Below are 13,855 nucleotides of genomic sequence, written 5' to 3'. Positions count from 1 at the left end.
ATTACTGAACAAAGTTTTTACTCCTTAAAGCAGATATTACATTACTATATCTCTCAGTAACGTCTCTCAGAAACTTTCCATCCTCTATTCAAGTGTGCATAGTCAAATTCACTTTTATGTTCTTCCCCTGCTTAGGGGAATTGAAAGTAGGATGGAAACTATAAGTATGTTGAAACTATGTGTTTATTCCTGTTAAAAACTTGGGGTGGGGCGGGATGGTAGAAAAAGTTAATTTCCTGTGGGAATTTATAATCACTAACCTGCTTCATGGAGATTCAGGATTTGCATTTACTCTACATGTAATTTACCCCCCCAAAATCCAAAATAAGGAATTAAAGTTCTTCCAGGAAGGAGGAGACCCAAAATAGCTGGCAGAAGCAAACACAATCTCTCAAAGACTGAATTTTCAAGCCAGGACTCTGACAATTACCACAGATTAAAATTAGTAAAAATTGAGCAAATCCCTTTGAGTCATCACTGAGTACTAAGCCCTGAGGGAAGAAATTACCCAAGTCCAAGAAAAACACACTCAAGGGCACTAGAAGTAACAATTCTGGGAGATTACAGAGGGAATAAATTCTGTTCAGCAGTCAAAGTGTAAAATCTCCTAATTCACAACTCATAACGTAGAATACTCAGAAGGATTCTGCCTTGGTAGTAGGCAAATTTTCCCTAGGCTAAATGTTATTTTGGTCTTACCCAACAAAGCTTAAAAACAAAACTCTAAAGAATTACATTATTTCCAAATAACTAAACTATATTCCCAAGCAAGGCATAAGAAAATGTATAGGAATAAAAAAGTATATGTATTTTAAGCACCCAACAGGTAAAATCTGTAGTGTCTGGCCTGCAAGTAAAAATCGCAATCATGCAAAGAAGTGGAAAATACAGCCTATAATGAGGGGGGAAAAAATCAAACAATCAAAAATGATTCAGAAATAACCTGGATGATAAAAATAATAGATACAAATATGAAAAGAGTTACTATAACTATATTCCATATATTCAAAAAGTGAGAGGAAAGTTTGAACATGTTAAGTAGAGACATGGACCCAAATCTAACTTTTATAGATGAAAACTACAATGTCTGGGATGGAAAATATACTGGACAAGATTAACAGAAGATTAGATATTGCAGAAGAAAATACTGGCAAACTTGAATACATTAGAAATTGAAACACAAAGATAAAAAAATACTGAAAAAAATGAAGAAAGCAATGCTGAGCTATGGGATAACATCAAGAAGCTTAGTAATATATATGTAATTAGAACCCCTTCAGGGGAGGGATAGAGTAGGAAGAATGTACAAAAACATATTTGAAGACATAATGATTGAACATTTTACAAATTTTTTGAAAATTATAAACTCTCAGGTCCAAGAAGCACAGTGAACCTAAAACTACATCATAGCACATTATAATCAAATCTCCTAAAACCAGTGATAGAAAACTCTAACATCAACTGGAGAAAAAAGGCACACTACTTTACACAGGAAGAAAGGCAAGAATAACAATGGGCTTCTTGTTGGAAACAATGTCAATCAGAAGATACTGGAGTAAGATCTTTAAAATACTAATAGAAAAAAATTGCCAATCCAGAATTGTATGCCCAGCATAAATATCTCTCAACAAACAAAGGCAAAATAAGGACTTTTTCAGATATGAAAGAGCTGAAATAATTCACCCCAAGCAGACCTGAACTGTAGCAACTGTTAAAGATATTGTTCAGATATAAGGAAAATGATACCAGATGGAAATCTGCAGCTATATAAAGGAATGAAGAGCACCAGAAATGGTAATGACGTGGGTAAATATAAAAGATGTTTTTTAATAGTTTAAAGCAAAAGTAATAAAGATGTATGGGGGGATTACAACATATGTAGAAGTAAAATGTATAATAATAGTACAAAGGCCAGAGGGGGAAACTGGAAGTATACTGTTGTAAGATTCTTCTTCTTTGCATGATGTGATCACTTGAAAATAGATTGGATAAAGCTAAAGAACTATATGCTAAACCCCAAAACAACTGCTAAAAAGTCACAATGAAGAGTTTAGCTAGTGAGCAAACAAAACAATAAAAAATACTCTATAAATCCAAAAAGAAATAAAAAGTGAGAAAGAGGAACAAAGAATAGAAATTAAAAACAAAAAGTAAATAGTAAGATTGCATAATTAAACCTAACCATATCAACCATTTAATCACATTAAATGTAGAGTCTAAACATCCCAATTAAAAGGCAAAGAGGGTGGGCCACGGTGGCTAAGCAGGTAAGAATGCTTGCCTGCCATGCCTGAGGACCCGGGTTCGATTCCTGGTGCCTGCCCATGTAAAAAAAAAAAAAAAAAAAACAAAGAGATTGTCAGATTGAATTTAAAAGCAAGATCAAGCTGTATGTTGTGTAGAGGAAACCCACTTTAAATATAAAAGTATGAAGAGGTTAAAACTTAAGTGGAAATCTACAGTGAAATACCATTTCTAACCTATCAAGCTGGCAAAAAACCATAAGTTTGACAATTTCCACTTCTGATAAGGTCTAGGAGGCACTATCATTATGTTTCAATGAAGATAAAAAATGGTACATGAACCTTTTGAGGGAATTTGTCAATATCGAACAAAATCATATACATATGATTTTTGACCTAACAATCCCATTTTTAGAAATCTAACCCAAAGATTACTGGCAAAATGCAAAATACCATATCCACTGTTATTTCTGTCACTGTTTATAATATTGGAAATAAACTCATTTTCCATAAATAAAGGAAGTTGAATAGGTTAAATGAATTGAATAATGCTTAAAATGAAGTACTATGTAGCTATAAAAAGGAAGAACATGGAGAAAAGGAAGAAGATCTCCATATTCTGATCTGAAGTGATGGTCAAGATATATGAAGTGAAAGAAAATGGAGAACAATGCATTTCCTTTTGCATCTGAAAGGAAGGAAATCCATATAAATAGGTGTTTATTTTCTTGATTATATTCACAAGAAAAGAAGCATTGGTGATCAGAATAGAGGAAAATAGGGAGGGAGAAAAAGAGAGAAGAGTTATATATAAATGGTGTTGACAACGCTCTTGTAGGAAGCTAAGGCCTAAACCAATCTGCTACTGCTCTTGAAATGCAGGCAGATGTTTCTAAGCATTATATTTTTTAAAAAGCAGCAGTAATGGAAGCATAAATGAAAAGCTAATAAAATGGCAACTTATAATAAGAGCAAGATACTGAAGAGTAAATAAAGACGGAAATAAAATTTCATTTAATATGCCTTATTACATAGTTTGACTTGAAATTATTAAAATGTTTTATATATTCAAAAAGTGGAATTAAATTTTTAAAAATCCATAAAAATTGAAAACAATATTAAATACCACAATAATAAAAACTTACATCAAGTTAGTGATATAACCATATGAAGATTTGTATCAATTAATTAAGAATGCAGTACTTCTGATACATATTAATAGAATACCCAAAAGACAACTTCTTTCTTTATATTTTTTATACCCTGAATGTATGATAATAAAAATATTTTTAACTTTTAAAAATTATGCCTAAGTCACATATTTTGGCAAAAACTACCACTTTCTGTAAAAATGATAATAAACCCAATTGTGCAAATCAAACAGTAATTTGTACTTTTGCTTAGAAGGAAATTTCAAGGAGAAACTTGTGATTGACTTCTTAAATGTCATCTTTTGAAAAGAAGCCTTTATCTCATGAAGGGGGTCCCAGAGGCCTAGTGCATTTTCAGAACAGATAAATGTAGGGTGTTCCTTAAGCTTTATTAAAATCATGCTTCCCCTGGAAAGAAATTGCCACCCAAGTAACACTGCATCTTTTCAGTTCTATCACTTTTATGAATTCTTGACCCCTCCCCTGCACCCCACAATAAAAACAACCTTATTCAATAGTCCATTACAATGGAAAATAAATAAAGGAATTATGGAGCCAATTTCCGTGGTATTCAACAAAATTTAAATGTGACATTAAAGCTCTTACAATTCAGGCAGTTACGGAAGCATGAGATAGGGTTTATACAAATTTAGTTGAAAACAAAACAGGCTTGCATCTGAGTGTTTGTTGGAATCTTTCATATATTCTTCTGGCATATAAGAACACTAACTGAGAAATTGCTTCAAGTCTATAATGGCAATCAATTGAACATTACAAATTCATAATGACTAGCTCAGTTTTATGCCATCCTGCCAGAACATTAAAGCAAAATTGGAGCAGTGAGAAGACAATTTTGCAGTGAAGAAAGAAAACAATCTGCACCAAATCCAAGATGCAAGGTTAGGATGTGAGAGAGAAAGAGGCCATAACCCAAGTGGCTGATAGAACCAAGAAAAACAGGCCTCAGAGGAAAGTCAGAATTGAGTGGGGTGGTTAAGAAATTGGCTCCCAGTGAAAGTAGAAATAATTTATGAATGCTCATAAGCATGTAAATTAAGTGAAAAATCATAGGAGAGGTTTTTTTCTGCATTTTTAAAAAAAATTTATATTGTAGAAAAAGAAATAAAACAAGTGCATTAGTATAGGTAGGCAAATTTGGAGCTAGGGTGGCTATCTTTCCACTCTCACAATTTAGCCAATGCCTTCAGTTCTGATCCATAATATTAACTGAATATCTACTTTATTTAAGGAACTTTGGTTTAATTGAGTATTCACTGGATAAGACACTACGAAGGCTAAAATGATGAATAGGGCATAGTAATTGACACTAAGAGTTTATAATTATGAATATCTGGAAAAGTGACTCTTTCCACTATTTCCAGGCTTCTCTTTCACACCATTACACACCTGCCCCGTCCATTACTCCTACAAAATAAAGAAATACTAATCTAATTATCCAGATTTCAAGATTCCACTTGAGCTACTTTTGCCAATAGGCAAATTAATATTTTTTCTTACATAAACTCAGAAAATTTACCTCCCACCCACACTTTCTTGACATTGTAATTTTAAGGAAACAAGCTATCGAGCAATTTAAGAACTGCTGAATCCAGCTTAGGTGTTTTGAAGCCGTATGTACCACAGAAAAAATGTATTTTTAAATCTAATCTATCTAATGTATCAGTGTCAAAATCATGAGTGAATAAATTTCCATTTTTAATTTGACCCATTTCATGATATTTTCTTAAGCAGTCCAGGAAATTAAAATGACTCCAGAGGTAGTGAAGGGAAGCCCCAGGGTAATCACAGTGCTTGAAAGCAAACCATAGATTGTGACCAAAAAACAAAAAGTCCTAAGAAAGGGGTTTCCCAAAAAGGGAGACTACATGCAATGGAGTTTATGGACATTATGCATATTATAATTGAGAGGCTGAATGAATTTGAGGACATGATAAATGCTCATTTTTTTTTTTTTACTAAACAAGGAAAAGGAAAGATGTCTAGAATTCCAAGAGAATTAAAAAAAAAGGTAAAACATGCATAAGATTGCACAATTGATTCAAGTATAAGAAAAAACAATCCATTTGACTTGATGCTGGGAACATTCTCTTTTGAATAGCTAAGGGATCATTGTTTTGGACTTATAATGGAATAAATATAATCCTTAGCAACATGTATATTTATAAAATATATAAATGCTGTCTTCTGGATTTTGATTTTTATTCCTCTATCATTTCTACTTCAGGCACCATTCTAGGCACTAATTATAATTTATTAATCAAAGCTCTAGAGATAGCATAGAAGGCTTATTCTGATTACAGAACAGAATTAAATGTAATGATATGGATAATGCCACAGTACAAGTTATATCTGAGAGTTGGTGGGAGATGTATGGAGGAGAGGGAAGATAGAAGTGAAAATGGAGGGTCCTAATAGTCTCACTTTATTTAAATGAGAGTCAGCATTGATTAGGTTGAAGGGACCAGAAATAGAAGTAAAATACATATTGTTTAAAGTTACAATAAATAATAAAATTTGGAAGAGGAGAAAAGAAGGGAATGTAGAATTTAGTGAGTTAAATCTTAATCATGCAAAGCTGAGATTCTAAAGCTACTATCTTGATAAAGTTTATTAATAAGAAAAGAAACAGAAAAATCTTATTTAGAAGTATGAGTAGCACAGAAAAAAAAAAAGGAAGACTAATGGGAAACAAAAGCAAACTAGTTATTAAAAAAAAAAAAGAGGAGGGTGCTTTCGGATGTGGGACCAGATTCAGATTTTTCCTCTTCATTATAAGTGTTTGTAATTTTACTTTTCACTATATGTCTGTATTATTATACACGTATATTGTTTTATACAGTAGCAGTACCTAGCTGCTAAAACACATACCATACAATTGGATGGCTTAACAATAGACATTTATTAGCTCACGGTTTTTGAGACCAGAAGTCTTGCTTCCTCCCATGGTTGGCGTCTCTGGCTGGCCAGGAGTCTTTGGGGTCTCTTGACTTTTCCATCACATGGCAATGTATGGGTAGAGTTTTCTCCTTTCTTTTCCAGATTCTGTTGAGTTGCAGCTTCTTGCTTTTATTGTGGCTGCTTCTTTCTGTGTCCAATTTCCTTCACTTATAAAAACTTTGGCAACATTGAATTAAGTCTCACACTTAACTGATAACATTTTTAAAAGTTCTATTTACAAATAAGTCCACACCCAGAGGACCAGGTTTTGGGAACTGAGTGGGACTTTCTGTGAAGGACATAATTCAATCCCTAACGTGTGTGTGTGTGTGTGTGTGTGTGTGTGTGTGTGTGTGTGTATTAGTCAGGGTTCTCTAGGGAAACAGACCAACAGGAGCTACCTGTAAATATGAGATTTTATAAAAGTGTCTCACACAACTGTGGGGAATACACAAATCCAAATTCTGTAGGGCAGGCTGCAAGCTGGCAATTTCAGTGAAGGTCTCTGATGATTTCCCCAGAGAGATTGCCTGGCTGAAGTGAAGAGAATTCTCACTTCTCCTTTTAAAGCCTTCAACTAATTGGCCCATTCTTGCTTGACCAAATAACTGGGCACCATTATCTGGCTAAATTGACACATAAACCTACTACATACATATACATGTATGTATACAAAAATTTGTATATATGATTGCATATGTGTATACATGTGCATATATCAAAAGTAGATATTGTCTGTGAGAAATAAGACTGGAAAGAGATGGGTTGAAGTCAGGTCATTGAATACCATACCAAGAAATAAAGTCCATAGTCAGAAAGCAATCACTTTTTACCAAGAAGAAGAATAGAGAAAGTTCGCTATTATATCTTTTAGCACCTGGCACAGGGCTTGACAGGAATTATTTGAAGAATCTTGTAATTAATTATTGAACTAATAATTGGGTGTGCTTTAAGAACTTTCCATGTTAACTTCATAAATCTTACTGTGCCTCAAACTTTCCTTCTCAGCATGCCTGTCCTTTGCCTGTATATGCCTTGTGATTCTAACCATGCCGTGGCTTTCATCAACACCCAGTGATGACTCTCAAATCTACATCACTAACCTTGGCTTCTTTCCTGAGCCCCAGAGCTGTATTTCAAACTGACTTCAAAGTCACTCCACAGGAATATCAAATTCACCTTGCTCAAATTTAAACTCATCATCTACCTTCCAAAACAACAACCTCTTTTTATCTCTAGGAAAGACATTCTCAAGTCACTAAAACCAAAACTCTAGCAGTCACACTAAAATCTCTTTTCTCCTTCAATGTCCTTGATTAAGGATTGTTCAAACTTGCCAGCTCTATTTTCTTAACATTTCATAAATCTGTCCCATCTTTCACCCTCACTATAACTGCTTTAATTCAGATCTTTATTATATCATACCCAAACAATTTTAATAAATTTCTAACAAATTACTCAGCTTTCAGTATAAACTCATTCAATCTATCTTTCCCATTGCCACAAGAACAGTCTTTCAAAAATAGATATGCCACTTCCTGATTTACATACTTTATTCACAGGTAAAGTCCAAACTTCTAAATATGGACATAAGAACCTTCAAGATTCAACCCAGACCTACTGGTGTTATCTCACTCTTTTTTTCCTTGCCTTATATAATACACACACACAAGCCATACCTGAGAATTACTGTAATGAAGGTTGCACAGGCCTTGAAAAGAAAAGAAACTGATTCATATCTTATCTCAACACTTAAGAGCTATTTGCATTTTGGACAAGTTAACCTCTTTGAGGTTCAATTTCCTCAGCTACAAAATAATTGCACTGATGTGAAGGTCAGGAGAGATAATGTATGTAAAGCACTTAGATAGCGTCTCTCAAATTGTAGGCAAAATATTATCTCCCTCCTTAAAATATGCATCCCAGCATCTCGCCTTCTCATACCTCTAAGCTTTTGCACAGATTTTCAAAATTTGTAATGTCAACACAGAGTTTTACTTTATACACCCCAGCACTTGGTATGTTGCCTGGCACATAGCGGAAATGCAATAAATATTTTTAAATGAATGAATCAAAGTTAAGAACTCTGTTCCCTAAGAAGGTCTAGGTGTTGTTTTTTTTTTTAAATCAGGGTTAAGAAAAACAAACATTAATTCTCTCACAATTCTGGAGGCGAGAAGTCCAAAGCCAATCAGGGCTGTGGTCACTTTGGAGGCTCTGAGGGAAAATCCATTTCTTGCTTCTTTCAGCTTCTGGTGGTTGCCTTAACACTCCTGGGCTTGTGGCTGCATCATTCCAATCTCTGCCTCTGTCTTCACATCACCTGTCTTTAGATTTGTCATTGGATTTAGGGCTCAGTGAAATCGAGGTATCCTTTCTTAGCTCCTTTAACATTGTGATAAAAGTGGAATCCTACAGTATCTGTCCTTTTGTGTCTGGCTTATTTCACTCAGCATTATGTCCTCAAGGCTCATCCATCTTGCCATGTGCTTCAGGATATCATTTCGTCTTACTGCTGCATAATATTTCACTGTATGTATACACCACATTTTGTTAAGCCACAAGTCTGTTGAGGGGCATTTGGTTTGTTTCCATCTTTTGGCAATTGTGACTAATGCTACTATGAACATCAGTGTACAAATGTCTGTTTGCGTTATTGCTTTCAGCTCTTCTGAGTATATTCCAAGTAGTGCTATTGCTGGGTCATAGGGCAACTCGATATTTAGTTTCCTAAGGAACCACCACACAATCTTCCATAGTGGCTGCGCCATTATACATTCCCTCCAGCAATGCACAAGTGTTCCAGTTTCTCCACATCCTCCCCAACATTTATAGTTTCCTGTTTAATAGCAGCCATTCTTATAGGTGTGAGGTGGTATCTCATTGTAGTCTTGATCTACATTTCCCTTACAGCCAATGAAAATGAACATCTCTTCATGTGCTTTTCAGCCAACTGCATTTGCTCTTCAGAAAAATGCCTATTCATGTCTTTAGCCCATTTTATAATTGTGTTGTTTGTTCTTCTGTTGTTGAGCTGTATGATTTCTTTGTGTATACAGGATATCAAACCTTTGTCTGATATTTGATTTCCAAATATTTTCTCCCATTGAGTTGGCTGCCTCTTTATCTTTTTGACAAAGTCTTTTGAGGTGCAGAAGCATTTGATTTTAAGGAGTTTCCATTTATCTATTTTTTATTCTGCTGTTTGTGCTTTGGGTGTAAAGTTTAGGAAGTTACCTCCTATTACTAGTCTTGAAGATGTTTCCCTACATTTTCTTCTAGAAGCTTTATGGTGCTAATTCTTATATTTAGGTGTTTGAGCGAGTTGGAGTTAATTTTTATATAAGGTATAAGGCAGGAGTCCTCTTTTATTCTTTTGGCTATTGATATCCAGTTCTCCCATGCCCATTTATTAAAAAGACTATTTTGTCCCAGTTCAGAGGATTTGGGGGCCTTATCAAAAATCAGTTGGCCATAGATTTGGTGGTCAATTTCTGCACTCTCAATTCAATTCCATTGGTCAATTCTTCTATCTTTGTGCCATACCATGCTGTTTTGACCACTGTGGCTTCATAGTATGTTTTAAAGTCAGGAAGAGTTAATCCTCCCACTTCATTCTTCTTTTTTAGGATGCTTTTAGCCATTTGGGGTCTCTTTCCCTTCCAGATGAATTTGATAACTAGCTTTTCCAAGTCTTCAAAGTAGGCTGTTGGAATTTTGATTGGTACTGTGTTGAATCTATAGAGTAATTTGGGTAGAATTGACATCTTAATTATATTTAACCTTCCTATCCATGAGAAGAGAATGTTTTTCCTCCTTTTTAGATCTTCTTTGATTTCTTTTAGCAATGTTATGTAGTTTTCTGTGTACAAGTCCTTTACATCTTAAGTTCATTTCTAAGTATTTGGTTCTTTTAGTTGCTATTTTGAATGGAATTTTTTCCCTAACTGACTCCTCAGGTCATTGCTTGTGTATGGAAGTGTTACTGATCTTTGCACATTAACTTTATATTGGTCTAGGTGATTTTTTATGAGGTATCATTTAGAAAAATAAAAGCATTTCTAAGGCTACATATTTGTCATTAAAAATGAAAATAGGCTTGCTGTATTCCAGTTAAAAACACTTTTTAACTTAAAGAATCTATTTTATGAAACATAAAAATGTTAAGAAATTCAACACATTTTTAACACTAAGGTATTTCAGTGTGGGAATATTTGAGAAGAAACAACACTGAAACAACTTTCTTATGTCAGCACTTTTATGTATGTAGTATTTTATTATTTACATATTATTCATTTCACTTCCAGAACAATACCATAAAATCTGCATTTTTATTATTTCTACTTAAAGATTGGAGAAAGGAGGCACAGATATTAACTTGTCCTGACTGCAACACTGCCTGAGGGCCTTCTAAGAGCCAGGGAATGTCAGAGATCTGACAAAACTTGCCATCTTCTCCCAACTTTCCCTACCTGGTTGTAAGATCTTCTGACTATCTGAGCCAGCCAGGACAGGGTCACACATACAACCAAGATAGTGAGTGCAATTCCAGAGCAAAATGATAACACCTGCCTCATTTTTATTTTGTTTATTGCACAAAACTTATTTGTGTTTTATTAAAATAAAAGGCTGGTTTACACTTTGTACTCAAATTTTGTTCCACCCAAAAGAGGCCCAGGATCCAGGCCTGAATTTCTACTGTTTCTGGATGATTGGTCCCTTCAGATAATGAGGAAGAAAATCCTAATTATCATCCTAGTGAGGGAAATAAATAACCTTCTTGGGGAGAAAAAGAAGGAAGGGACAAGAATCCAGGTGGGTGCTCAGGCTCCACAGGAAGGATTGGGGACTTTCCACCCTGTCTTATCTTCTAATATCCTCACTGCGCACTCCTAATTTTTTCTCAGCATTCTCCCCAGCTCCACCCTCTATAGGAATACTCCACCAGTAACCTTCACAAGAGATAAAAACCTAAATAGGATCAAAAGACAAATAAACATAAGAAAACATGTTCACTCTCCCTAATAACTTGGCAAATGAGATCTCTCCTAAGGGTTTTTAAAAATGAGGGATGTGGTCAGAATCATTTCTGAGTGCATCTTGGTTCAAAACAAAATTTTAATTCACATATAGCCTGAGTATTTACCAAGATATAAATGGTTCACACTTCACATATTTTTAAATAGCAAAGCAGTGTTAGTAAACACAGACACACACACACAAACACACAAATGTATGAACATGCACACATAGGTATTTCAGCCCTTGAAAACAGCACAATACAAAAGAAAAATTATAATCCAATATTTTAATAATGAAACCCAGAGCATCACTGAGACGGGGTTAAAATTAGGGCAGTGGCTTGGCTGAGCAAAGGACAAATTCTCAGAAGCTGTTAAACCTCAAGAAGAAAGTTATCTATGAGAAAAACAGCTATAAATAGGGCCTGGGGTCCAAAGGATCCCCATCTAAGTGAGTCATCTATGGAGAAGGGTGGAGTGAACTGACCCACCTAAATGCACTGGGTGGGTCTACCACTGGACACCACTCTGAAGAGAAAGGAGGGTAAGAGAAAGAGCCTCCCAAAAAGGAAGGGGGAGGGGGAGTAAGTAAAGCTAATCGATAAGCAAATGGCCCCACATTGCTGGGGCCTCTTACCTTTCCACCTCTGTCTTTGTAAGACTGCTCATATGTCCTCTCACATGTGTTCTCAATAAATTTTTTGCCTGCTTACTCTATGTTGGGCTGTGTCCTTGAATTCTTCCTCGTGATGCGGTCAAGTTCCTGGAAGCCCACTCTGGCAACATCAAGTGTAGTAATTAGGTTCAGGTGTCATCTTGGCCAGGTGATGGTGCCCAGTTGTTCTGTTGTGTGAACTTAAATCATCAGCATGTGAATTTCATCTATGGCTGATTGTATCTGCAGTTGATTAAGGAGTGCCTTCGACAATGACGTTTAATTTGATCAGCTGGAGGCTTTAAAGAGAGAGGTCAAAGGGCGCAGAGAAGCTCAGCACAGCTGTGGGCAGAGCAGCTCAGGCCAGACCTTTGGAGATGCAGAAAGGAATTGCCCCAGGGAAAGCCCAGAAGCCTGGAGGGAAGGCCAGCAGTCGTGCCCTCTCATGTGACAGAGAAAACCAGAGGAAAGTTAGCTGCCTCTCCTCTGAGAAACTGTAAATTTGTAACTAAATAAACCCCCTCTATAAAAGCCAAATCCATCTCTAATGTATTGCATCCTGGCAGCCTGAGCAAACAAAATACAAAAGCTACATAGTCTCTGAGAACACAGGCCGTCATTGCTCTGGAACTGGATGACCCAGCTGCAGGTCTAGTCTAACTCTAACATGAGGGCAGACCTCCTCTCAAGGAAACAATCCCCTTCCCCTTAGAAACCTGGGCTATATGCCCACTGTCTAATGGCAGTCTCTATTCAGTAGCTTGTTCTAGAGGCTGCTTTGAGTGAATTTAAAGACTGCTTTTGAAGGTAGCTCATAATGATATTTTGAAGTTAGCCTGGCTATAGGTAGTGCAAAGGCTGTGGGTTGTTCACCACCATCTCAGGAAACTAAAATTCAAGTGAAATACTAAGGTCATCCTGACTCTGAGACCTTGAAACAAAGAAACTTTACATTCTTTTGCACACATCCCTTTCAGATCAGCTAAGCTTTTGTAGCACTTGAGGATGTACACCATGATGGATAATGTGGGACTATTTTTTAAGTTAATTGTATTGAATTGGGTAGAATTTATGCCTATGTATTTTTGTCCAGTTATAGGAGAAAATCACATCACTGTGTACTTATAATTTAAATATAATAATTTACAGTATAGACATTTGTTCTGTTATTATAAAACATCTTTAGTCTTTGGCTACCCAGGAGACCCTAAAAAATAAATTTTTCAAATATTTTAATATTATAATTAAGAGTATATAAAGTAGCTGGAGATGAGGAAAAAATAAGCAGAAAAGAGAAGGGAAGTGAGAAACTAGAGGAATTCATGAATTCAAGAGATATGCAAAAGATAGAATTAATAATGCCTGTTGACACTGGGATAGAGAGGTAAAAAGGAGAAATCAATCAAGACAGAACCCAATATTTTTGACCTGAGCAACTTTTTGTATCGTGGTATTAACATAGATAATACAGGTTGAGAAATACAATTTGGGGTGATAAAGGAAATACAGAATTTAGTTTTATATAATTTTGACGTATTTGTGGGACATGTAACTAGAAATATCTAGTAAGTAGATATAAATCTTTAAATCAGGGAAAACTGGGGTATATAGATAGAATTTTTTTCAGTTATATTGAGATATAATTTACAAACAATAAATTAACTCACTGTAAATATATAGTTCAATGATGTTAGTAAATTTTTAGTCACGTCATTACCAAAATCAATTTTTTGAACACTCCTACTTACAGCCACATGTAGTCACTGATGCTTTAAGTATGGACAGTTTTAGAAATTTTATATAAATGGAATAATATAAGATGCAGAC

General features: G+C 35.2%; 1 protein-coding gene across 12 annotated transcripts in view; it reads right to left on the bottom strand.

Moving 5' to 3' along the window:
* GRIK2 (glutamate ionotropic receptor kainate type subunit 2) overlaps positions 1-13,855 on the bottom strand; it is a 1,225,242-nt gene that overhangs the window by 1,090,836 nt on the left and 120,551 nt on the right. Inside the window, exon 1 of one of the 12 annotated variants that reach the window (XM_077162501.1) lies at positions 12,011-12,522. The exons of the other annotated variants lie outside the window; for them this stretch is intronic. The gene's annotated coding sequence lies outside the window, so the exon portion shown is untranslated. Of the gene's footprint in view, positions 1-12,010; positions 12,523-13,855 lie in introns of those variants that run through there. 12 annotated transcript variants of the gene reach the window in all.

Source organism: Tamandua tetradactyla, chromosome 5 (genome assembly GCF_023851605.1).
Source record: "Tamandua tetradactyla isolate mTamTet1 chromosome 5, mTamTet1.pri, whole genome shotgun sequence".
In the NCBI taxonomy this organism is placed as follows: Eukaryota; Metazoa; Chordata; class Mammalia; order Pilosa; family Myrmecophagidae; genus Tamandua; species Tamandua tetradactyla.
Note: the sequence above shows the minus strand (reverse complement) of the source record. Positions and strands in the feature narration are given on the sequence as shown.